An 18,901-nucleotide genomic window follows, 5' to 3' on the forward strand; every position below is an offset into this window, starting at 1 on the left:
ACTTTGTTTTTTTTATATTAAACAAAAATAAGTAAGTAAAATTTCCAATAAGCTAATTTTTAAATTTATATTTTCTTGTTTATACGTCGTTCAAAATGACTTAAAATCTCAAGATAAATGTCTAAATGCTTTTAGATTCAATAAATGAAATTAAAATAATTATTGGTTTTATTTTAAATTTATATTTTACTTAAATATTGGTAAATTTGTGTGTATTTTTAGTAAAATCATTCAAGACTTGACATATTTGATTCTTTTATGCTTTTGAATATGTTTATTTTGAACTTTAAGTGTGTGTTTCGATAGTGTAAGAAAAAGGTTTAGGTTCAAAAAAACTTAATTTGATAAAATTTGGCAGTTCTAAATGGTGTCATTTTAAAGTCAATCTATGGTTTTACTTTAATAAAACTTCATATATAATATCATTACAGTATATTGTAATTTATTGCATTTTTATCAAGGGATGCAAAATAATTAAGAGAAATACAGGCGACTTCTCAATTGTCTTACAAAATTAAATTGAAAATCTGATAAATGATGATTCTTATTATTATAAAATTAATTCAAAATTTTAAATTAAAATATTTCTAATTGGTACTTTACAACTGATACCTATTTCATTAATATATTTAGTTTATTTCAGTTAATAAATTTAAATATATTTTTCCCAGTTTGTAATTAGTAATGTGGAAAATTACTTCTGTAAATGAAGAAATTTAATAATAACGTTTAATTTATTGTGTGCAGTATTTGATTTTATTAATATTAATTTAATAAGAATTTTAATGAGATTATGGTAATGCATAACTATTTACAGTAGAGCGTCGATTATCCAAACCCCGATTAACCGACCCCGTTCTAGTCGGCAAATTCAAATGTCCGCTAGTGATGTGGCGCTACAATATTTGGTTATGTCTTTGCTACTTTAATATTGTTTTTGTTAAATTTTTGCATGTTTTAGCTGGCAGCACTGGCTCAACCACGAAAGGGAGGCCAGTATTTAAACTGGGCCTAATACACTATACTAATAATGTATTTTTTTTCATACTTTCCGGTTATCCGACCAACCCCAGTCCCCAATTAAGTCGGATAATCGATGCTCTACTGTAAATACAATATTACATAGATGAGATTTATATATATATATAATTTTATATCAACTTCTGCACTAGATATTACATGTAATGTTTTAATAAATTTCATTTGATGTAAAACCATTATGAATATAATTATAATTTACTTTAAAAAATATCAAGTAATTACAACATTAAAAATTATTTAACGGAGCTAAGTTAAATGCTTATAGTGAATTATGATTTGTCAAGTGTTACTGTTAAATGCTTTTATATAAAATTTATTTAAAAGAATAAGAAAATGTATTCTTATCCTTTTTATTTAACAAAATTAGGTATTTATTTAAAATCATTTTAAAAATATGTAAATTCGATAAAACCCATTATCCTTTCACTTTCTCGACTTTTCGTTTGCTTTCATATAATTTTGCACGTTGATTTGTCTTTATTTTAGGAACGTCATATCAAGAATGCTGGAACCCTAGTCTGCTTAGAATTAAATTTTATTTTATTGATTTAAGTTTTTTAATCAAATAATTTGTAATAGATTAAAAATTGTTTTTAAAATTGCTGGTTAAATATGGCTTGTGAGCAAAAGTCAATTATTTATCGTTTTGCTTTGTCCAACATGACCATTGAGTTGCATGCAACAGTTTTCACCATTCCCACTGCTGTTTGTCAGTGTATTTATACATTGCCACGGTATTGCTTTGTCTGTACTGCAGATTTATTAGCTCGTGATTGTATTTGCATTTTCTATTTGTTGCTCAAACAAAATTACACAAAGTGGAGTTATTCTTTCGGTTTAATAAGATTTTAAAAAAGTGAAATATAATTTAATGTGTCTTTTTTTTCTCTACCCATTTATGTTAAGCAGCATTTTTCTTAATCGAATTGCCCGTCAATCTTGTTAAGTTGGATAATTGGGATTATGCTCAACTATTTTATATTTCTATTAAATTACAGATTAAAATTTGAATAATCCTCCTAAAATAAGAATTTGACTAATAACATTTTATTTACTGAATATGCAAACTTTATATTATATTTAATTTTCAATAAAATACATTTCAGCAACAATATACATTACATCAGTTGTTCCAGAAACTTAATTCTAGTTTCTAAATAGTCGTTTCATTATCTAATTAATTATGGCTTAGATTACTGTTAATGAAGAAATGTTTTTCTAAAAGACCCTTCAGCACTCCGAAATGAAAATATGACAGTACATAGTTCAATCGGTGATACTAATTTGCATCATGCTGCAAATGGCTTTGATAAAGGATATCAAAACAGATCATATTAGAGCTTGTTTCGAGTTTACGTGTTTATCTCAAAAGTGGTATTCAAACAATCGAATAACCAAATTCTCATTTACATTTGAACAACCCTTCTAAAAATCAAAATATTTTTATCATTATTCATTTCTTAATTATAATAGTTAATTTGTATATGTAAAATTTTGTTTTTATTTATGAATTTAATTAACAAAATGGTGCCAGTTTTCATACTTCTATTGATAATTTAGTTAATGCTAAATCTAGATTTGTATATGAATAATCATTTGACCATGTCTGAAGTTAGACTATATCAAATGTGTTTTAATATGGAAAACACAAATAAAAATTACTTACAGTAATGAGGTTTATATACACAAATTTGACCTTGAGTCATTATCATCTGCAATGTAGTCATACATTTTAGTAATTTTAGATATGATGTAGGATGGCTGAAGTCTTCCGTTTAATGCGACCGGATCATCTCGTATAAAAATTCATTAGCACTTTACAATATTAGTATTTTACTAGGGTTTCTCTTTTCCCAGTTCTTTGCTTGTCCTGGGATTTCGAGGAGAAAAGTGAACTGTTTTCCGGAATATAATTAATTATTTTTAAGATGTAAAATAAATCTTGAAATCGAATGATATAATTATTTTTCATTTTTTAAATAAAACATACAAAATATTATTGTAAATTTTTATAATATATTATTTTAAAGAGCAAAGATGGTCAACACTGATCACTTGATCTGGTTCTTATTTCGGTAATGAAAAGTCTCACTACCTCAAATGCCCTTTCCGATTCGACTGATGCGGGTGGAATCATCTTTAGTGCATTTACGAGAAGACAGATGATGATTTTTTTTTCACTCGTAGCCTCAAAGATTTCTAGTTCATTTTCGAGGTTGTAGTACTTCTTTTGCTCTCTTGTATTCTTGATTTGCGTACCTCTGCTGCTTTAATAGCAGCACCAAGCTTACAGCCCAATAATTCGGCAGTTCGTTTGGCTTTAATAATCAGGTTTATGAAGAAAAATTTTATACTTGCATACTTCATACTTGTTTGTGCAAATTGGACAAGGATACAATCTGGCATAATGCAGTTATTCAGCTACTGGGCATGGTTAAAAATTAAGACAGCATCAGTGCAATTATTCAAGATATTACAGGTTCTGACAAGTAAAGAATTTTCAGTCTTACTATAAATTGTCAATAATCAATATGTAGCCTATCTGCGGCATGCCATAACAAGCAAAAATTTAAACAAATAAGCAGGCTTAAAATTAATAAATAAAAATGTATTTTGACAGTTTGAGTTAATTATACTTTCTATTTGCAAAATTTCCTCAGCCTTAATACAAAATAAGAACTTTTTAAGAAATTTGCGGCATTTTCCAGGATGAAACGGGGATATTTTCTGGGTTAAAAAAACAGCCAGGATCCTGTTAGATAAGCCCTATATTTTACCAATGTTTGATCATATAAAATTATTAACTATCAAATGTAGAATTGATTTTTATATATAAATATAATTAATAAATCATTCTTCTTATAAGACTTCAGTTAAATTATTATAGTTCTAACAATATTACATCATTAATTTTAGTCATAAATTGAACTTAATTAGTTAACATTTTTGTATATATCAAAGTATTGACAATTAATTTCCTTATGAGTAAGTTCTTTCATTGGTTCTTATTTTCAAAATATGAGGGGCGAAATCTGTTGGGAGTTCTCTGGTTCTGAGGATATAAGTGATCCTCTGTCTCCATTCCTTCAGGAGTATTGTTAGCAGGGAAAGCTGACAAGGCTACTCTTTCCAATTCTATTTCCAAGCTCTTCATTGATCCTGATTCTTCTTCCATGACAGCAAAGTGGATGCATAAGTGATAGCAGGGGCTTCAGAAGCTTCCATCACTTTTTCTGCTTCTGACGGTGAGTCCTTGGCTAGGGTGCTTCTAAACCCATCTTGGCTAGGGACGAAACCTGTTTGTTGGTGTCATGAACTGAAAAACTGAGGAGAGGGTGGTGGGTGCTACATTTTTTTTTATATACTCCTGCCACCTCTTTTGCCTTCATCTTAGTGGGGGCAGTGGAGATTCTGGGACTGGTTTGTTCTAAGCACTATCTCAGCCCCAAGTATGTTCTCACCTTTAGTGTTAAACCCAAGTGTTCAAAAATTTCTGAAGGAACTGAAGACGACGTTAATGCAGAATGATGGCTGGCCATCGTTCCTTATGGCTACCTTGACCATCTGTTTCTCTTCTGTTGACTAGGTACTAGATTGAATGATAAGGCTTTTGGGCCTTATGGCCAATGCCTGCTCTGGTAATTGAGTTTTGAGTATTGAGCCTTTTCTGGGATGTGCCAGGATAACTTTTTAAGGTTCTTGATTGTTTCCCTTAACCTGTCATATGTCAAATTTTTTTTTCTGTGATGCATGTCACGCCACATTGAATTTTTTTTTCAATGTTAAGCCTAACACAATTACACATTTTAGAAAAATAATTGTGGCTGTTGTATTTTTTCAAATTATTTTTTATTTTGCACACACAAAATAGACATGGATTTTTTTTGTTTTTACGTTTTTCAATATTTCAGAAGTTAATTCTAGTATGATAAATTTCAAAACAAGGAACAATGCATAGTGGCACGGCACATTGTTCACACTGGTAACGTGATTCTACTTGCTTTTTGTTTGCTGAACATACTTCACGAACTCTGGTTGGATATTTTTTCTTCTTTGTAGATTGTATATATCTAAGAAAATGCCATTCGGATTGCATTGGATTTTCGTATGACGTCGATCGCAACAGGTTACGTCTCTGCTTGTGTGAAACTTTTCTGTTACTTCTCTGATAGTAGCCATATGAAAATCAAGAAATGACACATTTCTTTGTTAGTTTTCGATACAAAACATAGGCATTATACAGTGCAATATCCAACATATAAAAAAACATACTTTTATACCACTTCAGTTTTTTTCATGCACAGGTAATTGCGTAACATTCTATCATACAGATCAATTCCACCCATATTACGATTATACTCTAGAACACAATTTGGCTTCATTATTATTTCTCCTGATCTATCACTTTTACCAGAATGTGAGAATTCATTATCACTCATTGTACTTAGCATCCACACATCCCTCTTATCTTTCCAACAAAATACAGATGAATTTATGAAGTGTCAAAAAATCATTTATCTTTCTTCAATTTATGATCTGGAAAATTGCATGGCATTCCAATGTGATTTTTTTTTTTTATGGTTCCACATGTGTGTGTTTTCATCAAGAAGTTAGTGTTTTAGCTAATGTTGGTAAATTGAAAAACCTGTCCAGAAAAACTTGTAATTTTTACCAAGGAACAGTTCTAATAATGTCAGAACAACTTTCTCACCTTGCCCACCTTTAAAATTGCCGTACTCTATGGTAGCTTCTGTATAAACTAAAAAATCCCAAAAATATCCTGTATGTGACTCACAAATTTCATAGCTTTTTATACCAAAATGAGAACACTTGTTAGGTGTATACTTCCTAAATCCAAGTTTGCCTTTCCATAGCATAAGACTTATCTACACATACACCTACATCCCAGATGAAAATGTATTTGAATTTGTGGCGAAAATGATCAATAATACTTCGTAATTTATGCAATTTATCATCACCACCTGACGCTTAATCATTGTCTGTTAAATGTAAACATAACAATAAAAGTGGGAATTGGTTGCTTGATATTGCACTTGAAAAAAAAATGGTGCTGAAAAAACATTTTCAGTTGTGAAATACATACATACTTATGGAAGGTTTTCTAGTTATAATCATAACAAGTCCCAACAATTCATTCATTTCTGGATTCGTCAGGTTTCCACTTTTTACGTGACTGTTTTCACATAATTCGTCAGACTCCATCAAAGTATCAGCATATCTGTTTCTTCAACAATTTTGTCCAAAAGTTCATCAGCAAAAATACACTGAAGCAGTCAAATAGTGTGGCATCACTTTGTAACTCACGTTGAATTCCTATTTGTCCAGTAAAACTGTTCACTCGAGGGCTTGCGAAGTTTGTACGGCACCGACTATCATTACTAACATGCTGATGTTTTGCACTACTTCCATGAGCACAACCATGTGGTCAGCCCCCGTTTCCATTTGTAGTTGGTTTTGCACAATCACCATCACTACTACTATCGCTCACATTCTCACTTTGTATATATTCATCATTACCGTCTGATAATTCAGACCTCATCAGAACCTAAATTGAACAAATATTCAATCATTTCTGATTTTGTTCAAGGTGCAATTTCTCCCAGCTACCACCATTTTAAAATACTCTCATTACAGGATATACTTTCCTTTATTTCTTGTGGATATTTGCTCATATTATTGTAATAAACTGCTGTGCAAGGCTAGAAGTCATACTCATTCAAATGATGCGAGTCACTGGTTTCGGATTTCTGTACAAATAAGAAACATCTAGTGTTAAAAAAACTTTCCCGAGCAGAAACGAGATATCTCGGAAATAACACGGAACAGGTCGAACGCATCGGCCGATAAGAAACGATGCTAAGATCATACTTCTTGCAGTAATTTCTATTGGGGGGAGTGGTTAGTAATTGCTCATGCAAAAACTATTATAATTTTTCATTGCCACCTCATGTAACTTTACGTAAGAAGCAACTTACTAAACAGCAAATGAAACTTAGAATCTTATATTATCATATCATAATTTGAAAATTTGGTGTTTCACTGTTATAAAGACAGGCATATGTTATATAAAATGGAAACAATTGCTCTTTTAGGATGAATTGCATTTGGCTTAAAAGCTGCTGCACTTGCACGACAATAACAAATAGTGTTTTTATGATTATAATAAAATTTTTGTATCGTTTTGTTTTATGACATACAGATTAATTGTATAAAATTATGGACAAGCTGTTTAAAAAAAAAAATGTTCATAAATATCACTCTAAAAAAAACTTATGCACAAATAAAATTGGTTAAGAAATTATATGTTGTTAAATATTTAGAAGGGATAATTATAAAATCAATAATTTATTTGTATTTAATATAAGATATTGCATATTTGAGTATTGAGTAAGTGAAACCTGATGTCAAGCATTGTAAATGCTTTAATAAAACAAACTGTAAACAATTGAACTGAAGTTACTGTTATATCAATGATTTAATATACCATTATTTAAAAAACTTAAGCATTACCAGTAATTGTGTGACGTTGGTTATAAAACTAAGACAAACTTCGTCAAATCCATACATTTTATATACACGGTTCCATTTTATGGAGGCTGTGGTACAGCCGATTGTGTAATGCGAGGAATTGGTTTCATAAATGAAGAGAAAATTGGCGTACTTTGCTATACGATTAGGTTTAAATGATATTTCCGAGATATTTATTGAGCAAAAATAAGTGATATTTTTTCCTATTTTATTCATTTTAATTATTTAGATTGTGTTAAACTTAAAGTTAAATTTCTTAAATATAATTAAGTTTAATTTTTCGTTTTCAAATTTTTAAAAATAATTAATCACTATATAGTTTATTGACCATATTAATTTTAAAAATTATGGAGTAAATTTGATCATAATAAATTTACACATGAAAAATGTCAAAATATTATTACTTCTTAAACAAAAATTATGCTTATTGTATAAAAAGATATAATTGAAAAGTAAGGTTGGAAATTTATTTGGTTTTTTCTTTATAATAAGTTCGCGAAAATATACTTTACAAAAAACAAAGTTTCAAATTTTTTTTTTAATGATCTGGTTGTTACGGTAATTGTTACAAAACAACAGAACTATTAAACAAGAATTGGCCACGACAGAATATGGTAATATAATAAATAGAAAAATGAAAGAATATTGCGTAATAGATGTGTAGATGACTGTTACAATGAAAACAAAATAGATATTTATGCGCTTTGAAAAGATCCCGATATAAGTTTTAATTGAAGAAGAAAAAATGGTAAATTAGTATTCTTAGATGAACTGAAATAAATACAAAAATATGAAAAACAAAGTACAGTATGTAAAATTATATATTAGTTTTTGCTTATGCCCTTACATACGAAAGGGATTGTGATATATATGTACAAAAAATTATAAACAGAACAACTACAAATGACAAATGATTGTTTATATCTCCATTATTGTATTGATCGTGTGATGTAGTAGCTCAGCATTGTAATTCCAAAGGTTGTGAAATTGTTAAAAATACTATAAAAAGTATTTTAAAAAATTAAAGAAATACAATAAAACATGGATTTAATGAATATTTAGAAATAACTAAATTGAAAGAAAATACTAAATGACGACGACATTTCGAGACTCGGCGATAGGCGTAGATATCTAAATACAAATGTAAGAAATAGTAAACACCAATTTCTAAGTACGACTTATTGAGAATAATACGGATAATAGATCGGAAAATGTGACTACTTCAAACTCCATTAGTATTTTACATTTTACTTCAAAGACATAAAAATTGAGAGATTGAAAGTTTTGTGGGGTACATTTAAAATAGAACTGTGAAATATACAAAACGTAAGTAATTTTTTTTCATTGTTGTATATTCTGAAATCATGCCCTCTTTTCTTTGGATGATTCGTTACCACTACTTGGTGCTTACACAGACGCCCTGCAATTCTATCATTAACTTTTATTCCGGAATTTTTTTAATTAAATAATATTGTAAGTTGTTATATATTCTTGTCAACTAGGACTCGTTATACCGAGGGAAGAGAGAACAATTTCCAGTTACGGTAAATACATTTTGACGTAATCTTGACCAAGACTTTCATTGTTTTCATTAGTCATACAATAAATGAAAATATTCCAAATGTAATTTAAAAATGGATTGTTTACTATTTTATAGCTGTAGTTTTTACAAAAATTGATTGGTTTTATATATAACAATATTCTAATTGAAGAGGAATCCCAAGCTCTGAAATGCATTTTAATTTTTGTAGTTTTTACATTATAGTCTTTATGATAACCAAATAATAAATGTTATACACTAGCAATCACATTTAAAAGCCTTTTTTTTTTTCTTAAGCAAATGTAGTTTGTATGGATTTATAGTACAAACTATTTTATGGTTTATAAATTAACTTACAAAATTGACGATCAGATAATTATTTTAAACTCTCAATAGTTAATTTTTAATAAATTATTTCCACAAAATTAAATTAGTATGTAATTAAAGTTATAGAATTTTTAAAATGTCTGAGCAATATGGACTTTTATCCAAGCACTTCGCATTTATAGTTAAAATAATGATAATACTTGTGTAAATAATATAACCCAGGCCCTATGATTTTAATACATTTCCTTATATATTTGAAGTTTTCTTAAAAAATTTATAACTTTAGATAAATTTTTTTTTTAATTGAAAACATTTTATTTCAGAATATAATGGAAAAAGAAATAGGTAAAAATATTTTCTTGTCAGAGAAATTAAGGACTGTACATCTTTAGGAGTAAAATATTTGTTTTATTAATTCAATTTTACAGAAATTTAACACACAATTTTTAAACTACTGTACACCTACATACTAACAAAATACACATAATATACAAATGATTACAAATATATTAAGTAAATAAATATTTTGGTTTTTCCTAGATTTTTAATAAATTTTAAACATAATGTAAGATTCTACTGTTAGTTGTAGCAATTTTTACTAAAACAATGAATTATCAGACTATCTTAATCGGTGGTTTTAATGAATTTATTAGATTTGATTTTATTATTTTTGATTTAGAAACATAAGAAAAGATAATCTAAAATAGAATTAGTCCACAAGCTAGTTAATACTTCTTAAATTACACTATTTAGACTTCTGTTCCAATCGTGATCTTGAAATGTATTAGGATTCCAAACTATTTGCCAGTCAACTTGTTAAGTAATTTAGTGTCAAATTAATGATTCGGTTAAAATATAAGCAACCCAAAAATTCCAATTAATAGGATACGTTAGATATGCATAAACCAATAATGTCTCCACGTTGTAGATCTGTGCAAATTGTTTTTTATTGGTGAAATGTGTCTACTGCAACTATTTTCTTATACAAATGATACGCGGCAATGCGCAACGAGCAAAATAAGCCATCCCCACGTTAACAACGAAAAAATACCCAATTAAAATCTTTAAAAATAACAAAAAAAATAAGGTTTGAATTCACATTTCTTAACCGTAAAAGTTTCGAGAATTTCGGTAAGTTTACCCGACTTAAAATATCATCTTAAACAATATACACAAATCCTTAATTTTTATCAAAATTGAAAAATTTAATATATAATTTAAAAATATTTTATTGGGAGTTTATTGGAAAATATAGAAATTAAATCTAAATATAAAACTTAAGAACATATCCTGCACCGAAGGGAAAAGATAGTTGATAAAGTAGGTTAATAGTAAATTTAACTGATCACAAAAGACCATTAAGTATAAGAAATATACTCAATTATTGTTTTAAAATGAGTAATCCTATTTATTTTAAAGTTAAATGAAGTAGCAAATTTAGAACTTAAGTTTTTCAAATAAAGGTAACTGAAAATAATAAAAAAATTTCAGATCTTTATGGATTTCATTTGTAAAGATATATATATATATATATATATATATATATATATATAAGAATTAAAGGTGAGAATTTTGAAATGAATAAATAGTGGGAGGAGAAAAAAGATCGGACAAAACACAACAATTAGTTATTACTACAGAAAAATAGATTAATGAAAATGGATAGAAGATTGTGTCGGAGATCGAGGAATTAAATACACCAACTGCCATTTAGCACCATTTACGGCAGTCGTCTGTGTATTTGCTTACGATGTCTGGCTTTGTTTGTATGTTTGATTGAGAAATTAAACAATCCAATAGAAGAAATACAGAATAAATTAATGAAAATGGTAAATAATGATGATATATAGAGGAAAATATAGATCATTGAATAAAAAAGTAAAATATTAAATTGACAATATTAGAAAATCTAAATGAAATATTAGATTGAAGACACATGAGTGTAGACCTTTTCGTACATTTTAGGTCATGTTTATTACATAAATAGTAGTCTAATTTTCCAATTTTGTAATTTATAATTTTAAAAATTACAAAAACTATAGAAATTCTTATGAAAGGGCTTTGTTGTATTTAATAGTAAATTAATACAGTCCAACAAGCAGACTACAAGTTGGATAAAACTGATTCTGGCAGTTGCTTATAAGTAAAGGTCTTTTGTGAGGTGTGCTTTGTCGTTTGTGGAACTTTTATCAGTTATGAATGTTATGGTTCTTTTTAAAATAATAGAATTTTACTTGAAAAAACTTTTTAAAAGTGTAAAAGATTTTTATAGACAAATAGATGATATAAACATACGTACGTACGGTAATAGATACCAAGTTTGTAGAAATAAGCAATTGATACAGAGAAATGCTTAATGGCCTAAAAATCTTATACTTTTATGTAGATGGTGTAATAATAATAATAGTGAAATAATCAGAATGAGATTAGAATTCAATAATAATTTAAATAACATTAAATTTGAAATGTAAATAGAGAATAATACTTTTATTCAGATATTACAATAGAAAATTTTTTAAAAAGTATGAAAAGAATATGTTCAAAAGACAATACCATATGAAGTTTATTGTCCTAATTTTATTAAAAGAAAATTTAGTCTTATATTATTGAAATATATGTAAAACTAGATCAAGTGAGAGGTTAAGAGGAAAATAATTCGGTTAAAAGTATTTATTAAAAGTAGTAGACAATAAGAATAGTTCTAATGTTAAACATAGTGGTGTTGGTAATCATTTGTATTTATAATTCCCTTATGTTAGACCTATTTGTAAATATAAAAAGAAGTTAGATATGTACAGTTCAGAATTATATAAATAAGTGTAAATTAATAAAAACACAACAAAAATAATAAATTTGGGTAAAATGGAAATGTACAGGTACATAGTACATGTGGCATAGTATGTACGTGTGAAAATAAAAAAATAATACAGTCAAACCTGTTTTTATGCGCTCTTTTTATGTGCGATTTTTTTAATGCGAATTTTTAATTTGTGCGGTATAGTTGGCGACTAGTCTCGTGCGATTCGTCATGTCTCACGTTGACTTATTATAGCTAAATAAACTTATTGTAGCATAAATGCACTTATTATAGTAATATTATTGCATGAATATGCGAAAAATGAAATAATTTACTTTTTAAGTCAACAAAACACCACCTGGACAAAAATATGTAAAACAGACGATAGACCAGACGATGCATTCAAGTGCTGACATCTGTTGTCAATAAATTTTATTTCGTACGGTTTTGAGTTATTTTCTACGTGAGACTTCTTTTATGCGGTCCCTATTGACCGCATAAAAAAATTATTTTTTTAATTGTGTTGCGAAAACTATTATTTACAGCCATTCGTGAAGTTTCGTGAGATTTTTTTTAATGCGTTTTTTTTAATGCGGTCCCTATCCCCCGCATAAAAACAGGTTTGACTGTATATAGCTGAAAAAGAAAGGAAATTGAAAGTCTGAAAATTAAGGAACACGAAAATGCAATCGGATCAAATACCAATCACCATGGTATTTTCATTGTAAAAATACAAATTAATATTGATAAAAATAGTGTCATTGTGTTATGTATAGAAAAAACATAATAAAGTATTCTTTTAACTTCCTTTTTATATGATAATGTGTGTGAAATATTTTGTATTTCACTAAGATTATTTAAATTAATAAATGTTGGGATGATGTATACATCAAAAGTCGCACGTTTAATAAAGTAAGCCAAAATTCCAAATGTTGAAATAAAGCTTTTAAATTTATAAGGGAGCAAAGTTAAATAAGACTTGTTGTAACGGGTGGTTTTGTGTTTTAAGATGTAAATGGATTTTTTTTTAATTGTTGGTTAATGTAAATAACTGTAAAATTTAATAATTACTGTAGAAAAGTTGAAGTAAAAACAAGACTTACAAAAATGAATACAATATTATTGTTATAGATGATAGTTTTTTTAAACCATTACTTTAAAAATTGCGGATAAGTTTAATACATATATTAAGTGGTAATTTGGTTTGTGTGTAAAATACTCTTCTGCATATAAAGTGATCCCAGGCTCAACAATAGGCCTACGCATATTAGTAACATAGATTACTGAACGATTGTCTTCGATCTCTTATAATTTTTAAAAAACTTTTTTAAATTAATAATTTGTTTGAAATTAGCTTTTAAAAACTGATTCTGATTCAATAGGTTTCAAATCTATATAAGTAATTAATATGTGGTTTTTGATGCTTAATTTTAGATTTTTATAATTAAAATGCTCTTATAAAAATTGCATTAAAGATACTGTAATTTGATTGCGAAAATTTATATAATTATAAAAATCAAACGTGACCGAAATTGTTGTAAATATTAACGAATTTTTTCGGTTAAAAGCCTCAAAACGTAGATGAAATTATATTTTTTACAGGCAAAGTAAGTAACAAATCTCATTGAAAGTTTTTTGAATTTCTAAAATGATTGAATAAAATTACACAATTAAAATAAGTATCCATTTCACAAAATTGAGTAAGATAAAATATTACATTTACTTTTGATTAGCTCTTAATTTTATCCCAAGCGTCTATTCAATTTTACCATTACAGGTTGCATTTTCTTTTTTACAGTCTTCAAGCTTAATATGATATTACCTTTCGTATTATTTATTATGTAAGTTTTTTGTAAACGGCGCTAGACGAAAAAATTTCCCATTCGTGAATATTAATTTTGCTTTATTAGATTTACGTAAAGTTCGGTTAAACATTTAAAGTTTCAAAAAGAAAAATGCTTGAAAAAACCTTTAAGAATTAGAAAGATCCATCAGCAGAACTTTTCAGCCATTTGTAATAGAAAATCTTATAAATTATTTTACATGTAATTTTAAAAATAAATTGTGCCAAGTCGATTGGTTGGTTTATTGTATAATATAATCAATGCCTAAATAATTGGGCTATTGGTTGGTTTATTTTAATATAATACATCTTAAAGCCAGAGTTATATGATTATATTACGTTGATTTGGATCCTAACCAAAAATCTGTGAATCAAGAGAAGTGTTATTACAAAAGTATTAATATCTTAAGTATTTTATACAGTAGATGTATTACATTAAGGAAAAAACTAAATTTCAGAATTAATAACTTTTTCAATATATAACTTGAATTGTTTTTATAATTATAAAAACTTTAATTTTTATGTATTGAATTTTTTTGTATTTAATATTTTTAAAATTTTTATACCATTGTCTTGGTGTAACTGAGCTCGAACAATGAAAACCGCTTTATTTGTGGATGGCGCATGGAATTTCCAATAAGCAGTACATTGCATTCCTGCTCGGAATTGTATTTACAACAATGCGTGCTTATTTGTTTCGTAAAATTAACTTTGTGGTTGTCCTTCGTATCCCAAAGATTGGATTTGTCTTTTCCTTTAGTCCATTTTATACAGTTATTAGAGTTGGCAGAAATTTTTCACATTAACAGAACATTACGGAAATAAATGTTTGTGTATTAAAAATTATTTTACATTAAACATCGAGGAAACAATATATCATTCGTAAAATTTAGTTACAAAATTTTTCTATATTATTATTATTTTATATATATATATATATAATTAATTAATTTTTATGAAAAATTAGTTCTTAAAAGGAGGTTTGTCTGAATCTAACTAAAGGATAACATTTGTTTCATTTTGATGAGCAATAAAGTGGAACTAAGTATAAAATTTGAAGCTAACCTATATTATTTTAAGTGAAAGGCATACCTACAAGTGTGAAAAGGATTAAAAAATGTTCTTGATGTTGAGATGAAAATAGACTAATTTAAAAAAAAATAATAATTGTAAATACTTCAGATGTAAAACATTTTTCGGTAAGAATAACCGGTTTATTTGACTTCACAATATATTAACTTTTCCATTTAATATATTACTTTGCCATAGCTGTAAGTTTTTTATTCTTATATGCTATCAAAGAAGTGAAACAACATACTGCAAAAAACTGGAGAGCACTTTACATTATGGATGTATGAAAGTGGGTATCATGTATGTATAATGAAGTTACATTAACCTAATTTACAAATAATACTTTGGTTAAAATTGGATATATTTGGTAAACCATAGGTGTTCATAGAAAATAATCAGATTAATTGTAAGTGATACAGATACACAGAAAAATGAATTAAGAACTCGAATGAATAATACAGGTTGGACAGAAATCGGCTATGATGATGCTTTATAAAACAAGAACAATTGTGTCCCCAATTGTGGATTAAAGAAGAAAAAACTATAAATTGTAAGCCACGATCATTGAGAAATTAGATGATTACATTAAAAAGTAATTAAAATAATTATTAGAAAATATAATTATTACATTATTTTTTTAGTTTTATTTAATTTGAGTGTATAAAAAGGGATGGGTACAGAATACCAACATTATAAGACACAACAGGTGTAGACTGTTGATACTTTTTAGTAGTTTTTCAAGATTATAGAGTAGATAAGATAAAGAATTGAGATTTAATATGATTATTACGTGCTATATTTATTTATTATATTACAGTAGTTTATGTACAAACCTATTCATCCTCCATAATGATACATTTCCCATTTTAAAGGTTTGAACTTCATATCAGCAAAGAAATTTTTTGTGAATAATAGTCAAGTTAGTTACAGGCAAAAGGACGTATGTATTTACGGGTTCGATAATCTGCCAAATTGTTTATGGCAAGAATTGTTAAAAAGTTCGTCGAAATAAATGGTGTCGCAGTGATTACTTATTCTCATCTAATAAGCGATTAATGCAAATGACATTGTACAATTGGCCAATTTGATTTATTCTGGTATAAAAATTTGAATGTGAAATAGTTAATATGCTTATTAAATTCTATTTAGATATAAAAATAGTTGCAAAAATATAATAAAATAGGTTTTTCTAGATACAATAACCATGTAATGTTTTTGAAAACGATTTCTTATTTATATATGTTTACATATATTAAAATTTAACTACAACAGATAATAAAAAAAAACAACAGTGAAAATGGAAATAGAAGATGCAGTTGAACGATTGTCCTAGGAGACTTAATAAAAAGGTATGATTAAAATATATAATTTTAGAAGAAATAGTACTAAAGATAACTATAAATGTAGACTTATATTAAAATTATGAGAAATATAAAAATGGTGCTGATCCCACGTTCCAATAATAAAAATACTAAGATTGTTGATACCATTATTTACAATATATCTTTAACACAATTCAATGTTGTTTATAACTTTTACAGTACAGACCCAGGTTTTTATTATGTTGGAGACTTTTAAAATATTATCTTCTAGCATTGATTCAGTTAAAAAATACATATAAACTCTGCTGCGTATTTTACATACAAGAACTCGCGATTTTACTGTTAGTGAAAAATTGGTAAAAATTGTTGGTAAAGAGAAAATGATTTAAACGAAATATCTATTTCCAAGATATTATCTTAACAGGGTGAATATTGTGTAACTGTTAGTTTATGGATAGATGTTTTTAAATATGTAAATAAGAGAACATGATTTAAGGCAATTTGGCATTTATGCATCAAAAGTTTTTACGCAAAGGACTGATCGGCAGTGGACGGTGTTAAACAATGAGTTATTGGTTTTAAAATTGAAACTGTTAGCAATATACAGTAAGTTTTGTTTATAAAATTTATTATGTACATAAACTGAGGTTTTGTAATTTGTGTGTGTATTTTCCTCTGCTACAGTCCGAAGAGGGCTACGCAATGGTCAAAACATGTAATGAGATGTATACAATAGTAATTTCACTAGAATATCTTTTAAAAACGTTCCGAAACGAATATTCGTTAATGCAAATGTGCTGTGTTCGATTTTTCTGTTTATTCTTGATAAAGGTCATTAAATATGACCGAAAACGTTAGAATGTAATAAATTTGGCTGCACATTTACAAGATGTTTGAGTATGTTTTGTTATATACAATAGTAGATGCAAGGTGGAAACACTTTGTTTTGCAGAAAACAGGAAATGATGTATTTCTTGAAAGTTCAAAAAGAATTACAAATTTGGTACCACAGATAAGTTGTTCCGCCATCTTCATTAAAGTTTTTAATTAACATTACTTCGAATTTATATGCTTTTAAATTTATTAGTTATAAAAATTTATTTTACATCAATGAACATTATTAATTCATCTGAAATGTGTTCAATAAAGTCAAATTTCGGTTTTTGAATTATATAAATGCAATCACTCCTTATAAGTTGGTATTTTCATAATAGTAAGCCGATTGCATTCGGTGCTTTCGGCAGTGGTTAAGGCTAAAGCACTCGACAGAATTTAATAATTGCAATTGCACGGTTTATTATTGTATACAATATTTAATCGTCATTTGATTGGATTTTATTATATTTCAAGTCTAAATATTTCTTCTTGGTACTGTAATATATACAATAGAAAAGTAAAATGAAAAAATGGGGAAGTATGTATATAACTAGAAAGTGTATAGAAATGGAAATATGTAAAAACAAGTGTGTGCGTGCATATATAATATACATCTACAAATACTATGTATAGTATGTGTGGTGATGGTTGATATGGAAAAGAAAAAAATTAGTAATAAATATGTAAAATAAGTTATATGAAAAACTATTACCATTTTTGTATTTATTTAATTTGTATATATTATATTTATTTGTTATCTAACGTATTAAGAGAAAAATAACAGGAAGTGAACCATCTAAATGTGTTTTAAATGAAATCATGAATGTGAAATCATGAATGCACACCTTGCACTTTCATAAAGTTAATGTCTAAGATTGTAAAAGTGTCAAGTGTGTTTGGTAAAACATCAATGTAAGCTAACTTTCGGTCTTTAATAAATTTTATATTTTAACAAAATAAAAGTTGAAGGCATGTATGAAGTAAAAATTTCACTGAATAACAAGTACTAATGTGTGTATAATGTAAGATATTTGGAAAATTACTTGCAAGACACTTGAAGGTTGGTTTTAATGTAATTTATATAAAAAAAAATGAAAGACAAATGATTGTGAAAGCAGTGAATTACAGTATGTAAAGAAATTTTATGAAATTTGATGATACTACTACTCGGCATTACAGCCCGTGTAGGGCCTTGGCCTCTCTGACAATCACGGCTCAATCTTGATGATCTTCTGCACATTTCCTCCCATCGCTAACCCCCATCTTCAAATCATCCACACCATCCAACCATTGCTTATGTGGTCTTCCTCTACATCTCCTGCCACCCAGATTTCCTCTATAGATCTTGGCAGCTCTATCATCTGACATTTACTCAACATTCCCCAATCATCTGTCTGTTACTCTTTATTTCCGCAACATATAAGTAGTAGTCAAATAACACATACGAATCACAAAATTCCCATAGGATAACATATATGACACATTCTAATCACAAAATTGTCTAGTAAATAATTTTTAGATCGTATGAGTGGCAC

The 18,901-nt window shown here is 27.5% G+C and overlaps 1 long non-coding RNA gene across 4 annotated transcripts in view; it reads left to right on the forward strand.

Moving 5' to 3' along the window:
• LOC136986874 (uncharacterized) overlaps window positions 1-18,901 on the forward strand; it is a 33,850-nt gene that overhangs the window by 4,286 nt on the left and 10,663 nt on the right. For 2 of the 4 annotated variants that reach the window (XR_010882549.1, XR_010882547.1), the window contains exon 4: window positions 16,441-16,517. The exons of the other annotated variants lie outside the window; for them this stretch is intronic. This is a non-coding gene — a long non-coding RNA (uncharacterized lncRNA). The remainder of the gene's footprint in view (window positions 1-16,440; window positions 16,518-18,901) is intronic. 4 annotated transcript variants of the gene reach the window in all.

Source organism: Centruroides vittatus, unplaced genomic scaffold (assembly GCF_030686945.1).
Source record: "Centruroides vittatus isolate TY-2023 unplaced genomic scaffold, ASM3068694v2 scaffold_1209, whole genome shotgun sequence".
Classification (NCBI taxonomy): domain Eukaryota; kingdom Metazoa; phylum Arthropoda; class Arachnida; order Scorpiones; family Buthidae; genus Centruroides; species Centruroides vittatus.